Source organism: Lepisosteus platostomus, chromosome 4 (genome assembly GCF_059453375.1).
Source record: "Lepisosteus platostomus isolate fLepPlt1 chromosome 4, fLepPlt1.hap1, whole genome shotgun sequence".
NCBI classification, from domain to species: Eukaryota; Metazoa; Chordata; class Actinopteri; order Semionotiformes; family Lepisosteidae; genus Lepisosteus; species Lepisosteus platostomus.
The window spans coordinates 68,643,893-68,658,472 of NC_142614.1; the positions used below are offsets into that span (position 1 = coordinate 68,643,893).

The 14,580-nt window shown below is 40.6% G+C and overlaps 1 protein-coding gene across 6 annotated transcripts in view; it reads right to left on the reverse strand.

Moving 5' to 3' along the window:
• The window catches only part of atosb (atos homolog b), a 48,985-nt gene that overhangs the window by 15,261 nt on the left and 19,144 nt on the right, over positions 1-14,580 (reverse strand). Inside the window, exons 1-2 of one of the 6 annotated variants that reach the window (XM_088630473.1) lie at positions 7,108-7,574; positions 5,795-6,014 (exon numbers count right to left, since the gene is read on the reverse strand). The exons of 4 other annotated variants lie outside the window; for them this stretch is intronic. The gene's annotated coding sequence lies outside the window, so the exon portion shown is untranslated. Of the gene's footprint in view, positions 1-5,794; positions 6,015-7,107; positions 7,575-14,580 lie in introns of those variants that run through there. One more of the 6 variants, XM_088630472.1, reaches the window with a different exon arrangement.

The following is a 14,580-nucleotide window of genomic DNA, read 5'->3' on the forward strand; positions in this document are numbered from 1 at the left end:
TAGGTCATAGGCCTGCATAGGCCTTTAAACTGAAATACTGGGAAGGCCTTACACCTTACTGGGTATACAAGACAGAACACAAGAGATTACAGAGTGAAATATGATGCTTTCAGAATTATACTCAACTTAAGTGCTACACGCAATTAAACTATTACAAAATTAAAAATTAATTTTCAAGGCAGGGCTCCGTTCCCTTTAGCACCTGTATAGTGGGCTGTATTATCTCAATTTTGGAAAGAATGCACCAATGATAAAGATTTATCTCCAATTTGCATGAAGGGCTAAAGTGCAATCGGTTACAATGGATTCCCCCCACTGACTTATACTAGGAAGGAATGAACTGAGGCAGGACCTGTGAGGTGAGCTGATGAATTGCTGCTTGAAAGGCTGGCCATATTTATCAGGCAAAACAAGGATCATTATCAGAAAAGTAGACCAACCACATACAGAACCCTGATTAATTTACTGTATCTATACAGATAGCACATCTGTCTCAGCACAGACTGCTTTCATATACTGTATATAACTCCTTGGACCTTTTCCACTATCCACAGTTCCCATAAAGCACTTGCATTCCGGCCTTTTGAGTTGGGTTGCTTCTGCGCATCTGGATAGATTAATTATGGCTGGCTTAAAAACATGCACAGATGTAACCTAGTGAGTTTGCATAACAAATACAGTACCATCTGAGAAAAGGGGGCTAACCATTATTTTCCATACTCAGGAAATAACACCCCCCACATCCTCTTAATTTGGTTGCTGTCATTCTGTAAAGCACTTTGAGAGGCCACCTTTAAAAGGCACTATATAAAATAAAGTTCATTATTATTTCCTATTTCAAGTATCTTGCCTGTCTACCCAAGACGCTTAGCTGAAAACCTCCATGATCATACTGCCATGCAGACCGAGTCTCCACATGACGTGATTGTGTCCTTAATGTATAAGACTGTCTGAATGTATAATGTATAACTTATATTATTCTGTAGAACCCTGGAGTGCAGGCTTCCAGTGTTCTTCAGTATGCATCTCAGCCTTGGCTATAGGTCATTTCACAATGCCCCGAAAAAAAACAAATACAGTACTTCTGTAAAGTGAATGTTTACACAATACTAACACTAAATACTAGAAGCATGAAATTAGGGTAGAGGACAAAAGGCCTCCTAGGATATACCAAACTATAGCATCCATTCTTGTGCTACGTTATTGTCTACATGTTTTGGCCTTCTTGAAATCGCAAGGGTGATTTCAGAAGCAAGGGTGTCTTTGTTTTGGATGGTGTCGCAAGGAGAGTTCCATGGAATTGCTGGGAAACAGCTCAAGGGAGATGGGCTGCTGGAACGCCAAATGCAATTACTTCTGTTACCGAGCCATAAATAGGTATACAGGGAGAGACCTCAGCGTACTACAAGCAGTAACAGTACACTGTCCTCTGGTAGCGACTTGGCACAGGGGAACTGTATTACTACAGCGCTAGCTTCTCAACAAAGTCTTACGATTCCTGGCGCAGATTTTATGGAAGGCCTGTGTTTATTTGAAGAGGTTTTGCTGCTGCTGCTGTCCGAAGAGAAGCGTGTGTCAAGCGTTTTATTAGTTAAAAAAGGCTCTGACTGAGAACGTTTCACACAGGCCTTCTCCCCGGCCTGCACCATCTTCCAGCTCTGGAAACATCAGCCGAGGCTCCCGGCTGGTCCTCATCAACCAGACTGCAGTTTTAAAACGTCTGACCTTCCCCTCGCAGTCTGACGGCCCCCAGCCTCCACTAGGGAATGTGAACTTGCTGGCTTGTGGTATTCACCATCTATCTACCATCAGCGCTCCACATGCTGAACTAGAATATGCTACCAAATCCTTTGGGTGGTCCACAGCCAAATCCTGACCATAGCCCTGGCTGGGTCTTCAGACAAGTCTTTTTTTTTTTTTAATAATCACATCGTCCAGACTCCTCCTCTTATTCACCTTGAGATCTTCTGCAACAACAAAAAAACATTCTTCCCCCACAAATGCCATGTGAATGGTTACATAAGAGAAAGGCTCATCCTGTTTAAAGCTGCTGGAATGGAGGCTGAGCCTTTTCTGCAGAGGCTGGCTGAGCAGCGCAGGACTACAGCTGTACCCTCATCTTGCTGTGTAACAGAGCCACCTGAGGCTGAGCAACAAGACTGTGTGGTGCTCAAGTCTTTATCATCTGTCAAGCACAGCTGGTCTGGCAGGCAGTAGCCTATGACCCCAAAGTAATATAAATGTTCAGTGATTGTCAGAACCCACAATGTGATGTGCTACATAAACATATCTTGGTTTCATTATATACACATCAAACAAAAAACAATAGGACTATAGTACAATAGGCACACTCAATCCAAAGCAAATTAAAACATTATATACTGTAAATGTGTATTTTCTAATTCAAAACACACAAAATTCTCTATGCTACAGAGAACAAATAAAACAGACAGCAGCTCTTGAAAGTTTTGTTTGCTGTTTAACAGCAAACTTCAGTCAAGACAGGAGGCAAAAGCTGCTGTCTGTAACTTACCAACAACATGTCCCCCTCCCCCCCAGACCGACTCTGACACACACACACACACCACCTCTTCGCACCATCTCAGACGGAATGGCATCAGAGTAGGAAGCCATCACAGGGCTGATCAGATCTCAGCAATCCGAAGGCAGTGCTGAGCAGGTCTGTTGATAAGATCTGTGCTGTTAACTGAGGCCCCAACCTGAGACAGTGTCGTGCCCGGCTCCTCTATTAGAGCAGCTGACAAGGGAAACGGGAGGCTGATCAGGCTTGACTCACAGCGACACTGCAGACGCTCTGCTAGTTCTCTCACAGAACAGTCACACCGGAGGGCAGCATGCAGTGTGTACCCTCGCAGGCAGGCCTTACCTACCAGCTTCAAGGTGCTGCATTTACACAACGCGCTCATATCTGTAGGAAGCATCTATAAACAGAAACACCCAGGGGGAAAAAAAAATACACCAAAAACATCCTAGCTCTATCTACAGCTTTCCTCAACCACTGCCACCTCAAGCAAATGACAAGTGCACTTGTGCAAATTGCTGTACTTTCCATTTTATAAATCTATCGCAATTTGCTCATTTTAGTAGAAAGCTGTACTTTTTCCAGACTCGAGTGCACAATTACAATACTCCTCCTGGACAAATGATTAAAAGAGCTCAATGAACTTTCCTGGAGATTGTGTATTAAATCCGCATGGGTTATCTTAGTCAAGATTGGCTGGTCTAAAAATTGAGCTCAAAACCAATCAGGGATTTTGGCTAAAAAATACAGTCCAAACACCCAGAAAAATTCAGGCAGAGTGCATATTTATTCCTATGGCCCAGGTGATCCATGTCTAACAAATGAACCAGGCTAGTTGTATTTTTATTAAACACCTACTGGTTGGCCAGCTCCAGTTCCTGGCTGAAGACAGTGAGGATCTGTAGTTGACATCACCTGAGGCTGCAGCCCAGTTGGTTTTCTTAGTTCACAAGACTGAAACCCCAAGCACCCACCTTCTTCTCCTAGTTTTGCAGTCAACAGTCACAAAAACGTGCAACTGCTTTATAGAACAAAGAACTGAAAAAACACTTTCTGCTGAACACAGGCTGTACTGCCTTTGAAATATAAACCACAGTTGTGGCTTTTTCACTTGTGCTACACTGATGCTACAGGAGATATGAACAGTACAGTACTGGATACAAAAGCAGACAGTTCAGAGTTCAGGCACTCTGCAGTCACTGAGGTTATGGCATGGGCAGTCATTATCAACAAAGATTTCCAATCACTTCATGGAAATTCATAAGGAAAACAGGTCACAGGTCACTTGGCTTAATTCAAACATTGTGCTGGATTGCCTGGGGGCACATAATGAAAATCTAAGACAACCTCATTTAGGCTCGTTTGAAAAGCAAGATGGTGCAGAACACCGACTTTAAAAACTGGAAATGAAAACCAATGAAAATGTTCATGAGTGCTTTAAAAAAAAAATACTCAAGACTACTTAAAATTGATGCACGAACAGAAAAGAAACCATCTTCTGAGGGTTGTTCTGAGCAATGAAACTTTCAGTTTAAGTCTAATCAAAACCAGCAACCAACCATTTTACTGAAGCCAGGATTCAAAATAATGATCCTCCCACTAAGTTTTCAGGCCTAGAAGAGCATTATCGCACAGCTCTGAAACAATCAGACAATCACACAGACAGCCTGAGTTCTCATTAGGGACATACATGATACTCCAAATGCATTCAGTTTCAGAGGCAGTCACACCAATTCCTGATCTGTGATGGGAAGACATCAGTGCCAATACCTCAGCAACCCTTTTATATAGTTTTTGGAGCCACCAGATAATCTTTGACCACTCCTCCATACACTTCTACCTTACCAAATTCTATTGGAGGCTTGGGGTTAGACTTCAACTGAATTTCCAAACTGGAACTTTACCATGAAAGCAGATTCCTCCTTTTACTGTACATACAAGCTTCCGACACATCCTGCTCTGAGTAAAACCGTGAAAGAGACTCAGGCAGGCAGGCTTTGTTCCACATGAATGCTGAAAGAAGGTCAGGCTCAGGTAGGAATCAAACGTAATCACTTTTGTTGAGAGTAAAAGCAAACAAAAAAGGCTTGATGGAAAAACAAGCTTTTGACATAATATAGGCCTATTATTTGAGTGGGTAAGGACATAAGAACAGATTGCAATCTGCCATCATCAACTTCTAAGGTAGGCAAAGCTAATCCTACATCTCTATCCACTAGACATATTTCTTTGTGATTATCGGAGAGCAGATGCCTTGCCCCTCGTTCCAACACACCCTCCCGGCTCTGGGCTGATCCCTTGTTATTAAAGCCATGTGCTCAGTCCCTCTAGAGCACCTTGGTTTTGTTTTATGAAGTGGATCAGTGGAGACAGAAGCTCTCCCAGGCCCAAGTCTCGTTCATTTTTATTCGTTCATTTGCTTAGACTTGCAGAAACTGGCTCAGCCTGGAAAGTTCTCAGGCTTTTCAGTCAAGAATGGGTCTGATTCGTTTCTGACAAGTCCGTGTCATGATTGATATTTTTTGCCCTGATGGGTAATCTGTAAATGTAGTAACTTTCAGTCGCAGTTCAATCACGCTTTCCTATATGGTATACCATGGATCAGTACTTTATTGTAAATACAATGCACTACATGTGCATCATGCAGATACTATTGATGAAGAGAAATTATATAATATCTGGGCTGCATTGAAAACAAAAATTGTTTATAAGAGCAATATTAATGTTATCCAAACTCCCTTCTGGAAGAAAAACTGGGCCTTGTCACGTGATCATATCAGATGAAATATGGCGAGACACCAAAGATTATCCTCTGGTCCACTGCAGTTAACAGTCTCTCATGGCTTTGAGAATCATTTAGAAAATTTAAATCACCAGGGATATTTTTATAAGCATTAACTTATATAATGGAAATAAATTATGAGTTTCTACAGCGATTCCTCACTAGAATGTGAAGCTTAGGCCCTATAAATATTCACAGAGCTCAAGCTCACTTTAAAAGGCCAATATGACATGACAGACAGACAGAAAATGGCATCAGTCAGTGCCTAAAACTAAATAAATCCATCATTGCAAAACCAAGTGCGTTAGGTTCTTGAAGACTCTATTTCAGAGCTCTTGAGCAATTTGTAACTGGGTGATTTAGACACTTTTAACATTAAAGCATTTACATAATTTTGTATTCAAAAACTCAAAATGAAAATGGACTATAACAGGTTTTGCTGTACTTTGCTGTGAGACACCTGTTCTTACCATTGTCGCCACATTCCAGGAGGCGATGTGGTGGCTCTGTGGCTAAGGATCTGTGCCTGTGGCTGGAAGGTTGCCGGTTCAAATCCCGTGGCCGGCAGAGGAATCCTACTCCATTTGGATCCTGAACAAGGCCCTTAACCCCAACTGCTCCAGGAGCACTGTAAAATAGCTGACCCCAAGCTTCTCTGTCTGTGTGCCTGTGTGTCTCATGGTGAGCAAGCTGGGGTATGCAAAAAGACAAATTCCTAATGCAAGAAATTGTATATGGCTAATAAAGTGATCATATGTTATCTTCTTCCTGCACTACCCAAAAGCAATAAAGTAGACTGAGGCCGCTAAGGCAGGCTTCTAAATTCTTATGCTGCAGACTTAATCTCCTGCACAATTCAGTAAAACTCATGAAGCATTTAATATTGCCCACTACCAGCAACATGATGTACTGTACCACCCAGTCTATCCCAATATGTCAGTTAAACTCTCAAATATTTTTATAAGATGTGTAATACTTTAACTGTTCCACTACATGAAGAAACTAAAGAAAATGTAGGAAATCACACCAAGTATAGTAACTTAAAAAATCCCAGTAATTAACCTAATTAAATTGTTTTACTCTGACTGAGTATTAGGGCATATAATGTGTGGACTTCACAACCCTTTTGTAATTCTTACACATAGACATTTCTTACTGCAGTTTCTTACTGTATTTTTGCAAACACTCCCAGCCGTAGGCTTCCTATAAAACGTCAATTACAACAAAAGCAAGGCAAGACAAAAGATCCACAACTATGGCTGATGTCTCAATGCTATTTTAAGTTTGAACATGAGCCCAACGGTAAGAAATGTTGGGCAGTCACTTTTACATATCACCTGCTAATACCAAACTGTACTGTCAGCAAAACCTGTTTTAAACACTTAAACAAGACTGAGGCAGAATGTGTGGAGCAAAACAGCAATACATGGTAGCTCAAGGAGTGAGAAGGGTAAGTCGTGGATGGGGGGGGGGGGGGGGGGTCTTCAGATTTTCTCAATAAAGGCAAGACCACCCCCCCCCCGGCCTCTTTTCTGTGTTCAGAGAGAGTGTGAAAATGCACTGAGCTGGGGCCCCAGCAGAGCTGTGATGACTCCCTGGGAAAGTTGCTGAGGGGGCTAGTTTGCAGAGTTCTCTCCCAACAACTGGGGCTCTCCATATGCCAGACTGTGCCTGTACCACACAGCCTGTTCGCCCCCATGTTTAGCCATGCCTTTTTAGGAGACATACAGCTCCAAATGACAAACAAGACAACAGTCAACAACAGGAGCGGTCTTCTACTTACCCCTACCAAAACACTCCGCACAATCTTCTTTCCAAATACAGCACTCCTCAATTTCCCGGATTGAGACAAATTATGACTTTAAATGATTCCCCCAACATTACTGTCCTGCGCTTGAGGAAAAGGAGGGGGGGGTTGGGAGGGAGGCTCCTCAACAACAAGAGGTTCTCTTCACAAGAAAAGGCAAAGGAAAACTTCTCACCAAGAGGACTCCTGAAATGTATTCAAAAGGCCAGGCTGTTTTTAGTTTAGTGGCTGTTTTGCTATTCTGGTATTCCCTGTCTCCCTCTCGCTCCCTCTCTCTCACACACACTCAAGCCCCCTCGTCTTCTCTCTCTCTCACTTCCCCCCTCTAACTTGAATACAATGAATGCAGTTCACTCTGGAAGCCCCTCTCTCTCCCTCACTCTCACCGGCAGCAACTTAGTTTGCCTTTTCAGTTCATTTCCTACCAGCTGATAAATGCAAGCTTGCTCTGTCAGCAGTGAAAGCACAGAAGGGGGCCGGATTACTGGCAGCTGATTGGCTGGTGGCGGCTGCAGGGGCAGTCCGATTAGCAAGCAGCTGTGTCACTCACAAGGGAAGGGAGTCCCGCCCACCTGCTCAGCCTGTGTCTCCTGTGCTGAGCAGCAGCGTTCCAAAGCAGAGACAGCCCAGGAGAATAAAGATACTTATACACGCCCAGTCTGTAATCCTTCCATCCACAACCACCCTCCCCACACCCAGAAGGATTTGAAACACGGAGACGTAGAGCTAGCTGGGAGCACCACTACTGGAGACTGGAGAGAGTAATACTTTCCAAAGTACATAAATGTGGTAGTGTTGTCGCAGGAGGGGGCCAGTTTCCTCAGGCGGTATCACCCAATAGTTCTGAACAAATACCAATGTGCCATGTAAAAATACAGAACACACACTGTATAAATCCGTATCACTGAAAAATATTTGACATAACTTCACAGTCCAGCACAGTGAATTACAGTGACAGTGATGAAGAACTATGGTGATTAAATCGTTAACTCTCCCCTTTTGATTATACATTTTCCATTTTTTGTATTCATTTAGCATCCAGTTAGCTTCACTTTCCCCTCGCAGGGGAGCCAAGTAGACTGCAGGTAGATGCTTCTCACTGGCTCAGTGGCCTCAGTGGGCACTTTCTACCTGAAAGTTGCTTTTATTCTTCAACTATGGCTCTTCTAATCTACGTACACCACTGCAATACTCGAGTCTAAGCAGATAACCGACAGGACAAATGCGAGCAGGTGGCACTAAACTTGCACAATGAACTGGATTGAAGGGGCAGCAGCATGAAAACAAACCCCCAGATTTAGGAGCTGGGTTTAACAGCTACAATGCACACTGGGCCTGTTCTGAGCCCAGCAATACCAGCTCACGGCTAAATGCATTGATTTATTCTCAGAGCCACCTGCTGCAATAGGACCAACCACACCACACAGCTAGAATTCCAAACAGGGCTTTCACCCCTTGACAAGCATGCATGCATACGTTTGTACTTAATCTATGTTTTTATTAAGCTCTTTACTGGCTGTTGATTCCTAAACAGGAGGTGTGACTCGCAGACGATCTATAGGAAGGAAAATTGTGGTCCTGACGCAGGACCTTGAAATATCACCACGTGCGATGCACACAAACTTGATGTTATTCTCAGAACTATCAGGGAACAATCAGCCAATGAAGCCTGCATTCAAGCTTTTACCAAAAAGCGAAGTACACCATGTACTGGGGAAGAGGGTGGGGCCAGTAAAAACGAGAGAAGTGGGTGAGTAATGTGCTTCCTTAGTTACCGATACACAGTGTGTTTGGACAAACGGAGATTACATTCTATTTCCAGCAGTAATGGAGAGAGCATACCTATACACACTTCTCCTCTTTCATGACACAACATTTAATCACAGAAAGACATTTCTGGGACCATGCTGGTAGCTGAAATAAAACTGAATACATACATAAATCTTCATAAACCCTGACCAACATTGGGACACCCCACTTACTCAGGTTTGTTTCACAGGGTTCAGTGCTGGTAACCTTTCAGCATTCACATGTTGTGTCGGGTTCTGATTATTCACGATTTTGGACTTGGGTTTCACTGCTGTGCTTATACTGTAACACTAAGTCTTGCCTGCAAACCAAATCAGATAGTGCTATTGTGGTTTTTGAACTTTATAGGTGCTGGATATTTATCTCAAGACATCCTTATCTTGATTGTGTCGAGTCTGATTTTACACACACAGACTTTCAAGAACAGCTTTACAAAGTTGGCAACATCAGCAACATCAGTTTTGTTGTTATCGGTGATGAAATCAAAACCTTGAAGGACGGAAGTCAGAATCTTACTTTTGACCCTGTGTTTACAGTTGATACTCATGTTTTGTACGTCACAAAGGTAACCTTAATTCATATGCACAGCATTACTTAGTTAAGCTCTTTGATCTGTACTGAAATATTGATTCACGCTGTTATTTAATCATGATTAGACTAGTGTAACACATTACCTACTTGGGTATGTACTATGGTACTCAATAGGATAACATCTCTTCACAATTCCTGAGCTCTTGTCTTAATTAAAACAGATTATTTTAAGGGTTGATTGCTTGAGATTAGTTCAATGTGTAATAGACCATTCAAGCTCTCTTACCTAATGGGTGACAGGGGCCCCTGTACAGTACCCTAGTTCTTCATGTTAAAGTTCTTAAGTTTTACTCTTCGTTTTTATTGACTTAATGAACTGTACTCCTTTTTCTCACTTTTTTACTTCTGTTCTGTGCATGTATTATATATAAAGGTTTGGATATTTTTTTGATAAAATCGCTCCTAAATAAAATGTTGCCTTTGTTTTTCAATAATTACTGAAATTATGGCTAGAAGCTAAAGTAATGTAATATTAAAATAGCAGTTTTTAATATTCGTTTTAATAGCAGTAGTTTTAAAATAAAAATGCTAACTCTTACCTAGAAATACAGTAAATGTAGAGCCTAAAATGTTCAGGCCTTGAAATTTGAGAGATAGGGAGTGAGGTCACTGTTGCCAAGGAAATTGACTAAAGAGCTTTCATAATATTAGCAAATTATTTTGTGTTTCTGCACCCCGTGTCTGAGAGAAACACTTGAAACGGGACATGCATGTGCTGTAAAAATATTTTATGCTACAGCTTTCGTTAAACCACAGTATTTAGGATCCTACAGTCGGTTATGGCACTTGGTTCTCTTGCTTTAATGCCGTTTCCATGTCATTAACGCTCGTAAAAAATGAAAGTAAAAAGCACTTGACGGTTTCGCATCTGCTGGTATTTTTTCCTGTTGTTTTGATTTTGAAAGAATTAGTGATTTCTTTTTAAAAAATGTCATTTAAACAACCGAACAACCTTCAAGCTGGGGGCAGATCTCTTTCTACTTGCCGGCGAAGGTGGGGCTTCGGAGCGAAAAACACGTCCCACTTCCACGCCTCCTCCATGTGTTGTATCTGCGTGTGCTGATGCCAGCAGGCTTGTGCCCATATCTACACACGCCAGAGAAAGGGCAGGCACCGTGGATTAGAGGCCTTACGCAGAGGACTAGAAATAAAGAGCCGACTTCACCAAAGAAAAGCGACGGAGATGACTGAAGTCGAAACACTATCGTCGATTAGTTGTAGAAAGTACCCCTCACATTGAATTCCGCTGGAAACGCGACACTTCATCTGAACGAAAGGAAGTCAGGGACCGCACCTTGGTTCAAAATAATCTCTCACACGCACACTAAACATTCTGGAAAAGTACAAAGTTAAAAAAAAAAACAGCACTGACGTTTTCCCATTACCCTTTCTTTGTTAAACTTAATGCGTGCACGTAATTTCAAAGTGGAATGAAACAGTTGTACAGCTACCTCAATCTTTTTCAGGTGGTGACCATGCCAGATATGTCCTTTTGATAACTAGAGAAACCTTGAAGGAGCAAGTAAGTTATTACTTTTAAACAGCATAGAATCACAGGTATCTGATTTAATTAATATTCCCCCTTCGTACTCGTTATGTTGTGTTCCTTAATAAATCGTGGACAATTTAATGTAAATTGTAAGTTGAATTGTTACCCACTGTACTACAAGATTCCTAAACAGTAATCTTGTTTACAGTGCAACAAGAGTAGGAATAGAACAGTACAAAGAATACAGGAAATTGCATGAATTTTTCCAGCTGGACAGAAGCTAAACTAAATGTGTATGTCAATTGAACATTTTGACATATTAATAAGGAATCTGGATTTATAAACCAGTCATGTAACAAGCTACTATTGAACACATACTGTATATAGGCATTCACAGGCACTCATGATCATTTTCAATAAATATCTATATCCAAACATCCATTTTCTAACCACTCCATCCAATTTAGGGTTATAGTGGAGCTAAATGTTTAAAATAATCATCAGTTTCTAAAAACAGTTGCCCAGAGCACTGCACCTTTGTAACTTTGATGCTGTTATTACACTTATTCACTGCCAGGCAAAGTGCTTTGTGTAATACAGCACAACAAATTGTTTGATGAAACATTGTAACACCAGACAATACCATTCAATTGTTGAACTGGCCAATACTATATTGGATACAAAATGTCATCATATTTAAAAGTCCTCCTTTCTACTTTCAGCTGTATATCTGAAGGCACTGTCGAGTAATTTCTGAATGTTCGTTTCCTAGTTTAAAAATTCTTGAAAAGCTACCACAGTGCCATCAGTGCTGCCTGTAATAGATTGACAAGTTCAGATGAGAAAACTCACTGGCAGTTAATTAACTGCAAGCGGTAATGACAGTAAGTGCAGGGTCTTTGGTTAGGAAGGCACAGATGAAAATCACAGTTTGCAACAGGAAGCTGTCAGCTGAAGTCACTTTTAAATATTTTACGGATGGGAAAGATGAAGCAAATATCTTTCAGTTCATTTTTATTAGTCTTTTCCTTAAACCCATTCTGCGATATGTGGGATTTATGACATTTCATTCCTCTGCCTGCTGTGTACGAGCTGTGGGGGTCTGGAACAAGCTACCTAGCTATTTTGTCAATGTCAACACCCCAGCTTCTTTCAAGACATGGCTGGCTGAGACACTCGGATCACTTGGCTAGTCGGAAAAGAATAAACTACTGAGCTGAATGGCCTCCTTTCATTCGTAACCCTTCTTATGATCTTATGCAAGAGCTTTTAATGACTAATTAATTGCTCATTTATTTAGCTGATGTGATTATCCAAAGCAACTGACATTTGCACCCATTTATACAGCTAGGTATTTTACTGGAGCAATTCAGATAAAGTATCTTGTACAAAGGTATAACAGCAGTGTCTTACCGTGAATTCAAACCAAGAACCTTCCAGTTACAAGACCAGAGCCCTAACCATTGCTCCACATTGCTTCCCTTAAAAATGAAATAGCGAAGAATAGCACAGAATCATTTTCCTCCTAATTCAGGTAAAAATAATTCAGGTAAGAATTCTATTGCCTTATCAGTCTTTTCATCAACAAATTCTGCTAGGGATCCCTTACTCAGTTTAATTTCATGTTTAGTAGCATTCACAGATGATGGGAATGACTAAAGAAGATATCTTTCTCTGGTACCTGTTCCATGAACTATCAGCTTACAAACTGTTAAAGCAGGTTTCACAAGGTTCCTTGGATGGAGATTTATTTGTTATTTGATTGTTTGCCAGCTATGATTCTACACCTGGGAAAGTCAAACATTGATTTTTTTTGTCTTTAAGTGATTGTGACATACGCAATGTATTATTTGTCAATATCAAACATTTCAAGTGCCGTTATCACCATCCTTCCAACATAACACAGTTCCATTTCTGTGAATAGCTTTCCGGCAGAAGCTTTGTCTTTCCATCTTAGAAGCTGCTGTTGCACTAATACTGTCATTTGATGAAATCATTGTTGTTTTGTTTGATTAAATCCAGCCAATAAATAAAAAAAACTTGAAGACACCTTGTGTTTTAGAAACTCGTTGCAGGTCAGCTCTAGTATTCAAGAACTACAATCCTTCAGAGTTTGTACTGTATATTCATTTGGATCAGTTTAATAAGTCCAATTTAATCATTCAGAGTTCACAGGGGAAAAACCGAGAAGACCGTCTCTTATGGACTGATTCTGGCAGTCACTGAACAATGTTTTAAATAAGCTGGTACAAACAGAAGAAATATAAAACACATCTCCTCAACTGGCAGAGACCCGTAGAATGTAAAATTAATTTTACACTGGACTACTTCTAGTTTTACATTTAAAGTTATTTCAGAGAACCTTTTTCAAAAGCTGCCCAACATTAACTTCAATGATATACAGTATGTGAAGTAAAAAAGTGAGAAAAAAAAATCACTAATTCAGTAAACAAGGCATTTTCAGGAAAGGAATAGAAAGTGTTCTATTAAGAGCTTAACAATGCATTTTAATTTTTTGGTATATGTTCAAATGTCATCCCTTTCTACAAGGAGCCTGTAAACAGCATTTTTTTTGTGGCTTGATCAGTCTGTCAAACTGACAGCGTTTTATTTTTTTCATAAACCCAATTTATGACCTTTGCTGCACCTTGTATATACATGATCTAAATCTATTTATGAGGAGAATCTTCAGCCTTTGCTGAATAAAGGCCTTCCCATGTTATTCCACAATGCGTCTTTCTCCTGTGTCCCCCTCAATCGTACTGAGTCTTGTAAATCTACAGGACGCTTTCTTCTTGGTGGTTTTTGGCAATTTGGGTTGCAGTCATTACATGCAAGGACTTCTTGTTCTTGATTTGTGTCCAGTCTACTGTCATTTTAGTCTCTTGACTCTTCGTCTCTTTAAAACATCACTGTACACATAAATCAATATAACCTACAATGATACTCTCTCAGCATTTGAGCACTGTGGAAAACAAAACCTGGTGGGGTTTTACTACTTTTATCTCCCATTTTCTTTTTGTAAGAGCCATTGCCTGAGAAATGATGAGACACGGGGTTACACTGAAGCTGTTAAACCCATCATTCCAAACCACAGTCTGCACATTACATAGAGCAACAAAATGTACTTCATTCCAAGTCCATGAAGTTTACTAACGACACCCTGGAAAGAAACCAAAAACATGTTTGGCTCCTGAAGGAGGTCCATCATTGTTTGGCATTCTTCAATCTCAAAATATCTGTGGTATGTACTTAGAATTACATTAGAGATTAGTTCAGTCCATCAGTGTGCTTACTTTTCTGACATACAGTATGAACAGAAAAGCTCTAAGCTTAATTTGTACATTTAACTAAACATCCTTTAACTTGTTTGCCTGTTGGGACAGTATTGTTGAGTTCTGATTTATAATAAAATTGTTTCTTATTCAGAAGTGAATTTTGAGCAATAAAAAATATTGGTTGAATAATTCTCTTTGGACATACTGTAGGAAGCATGAATAGTAGGACACCGTGCTTTTCTGACTAGAACAATCTCCTGCAAACACTACATGTATAAAAAC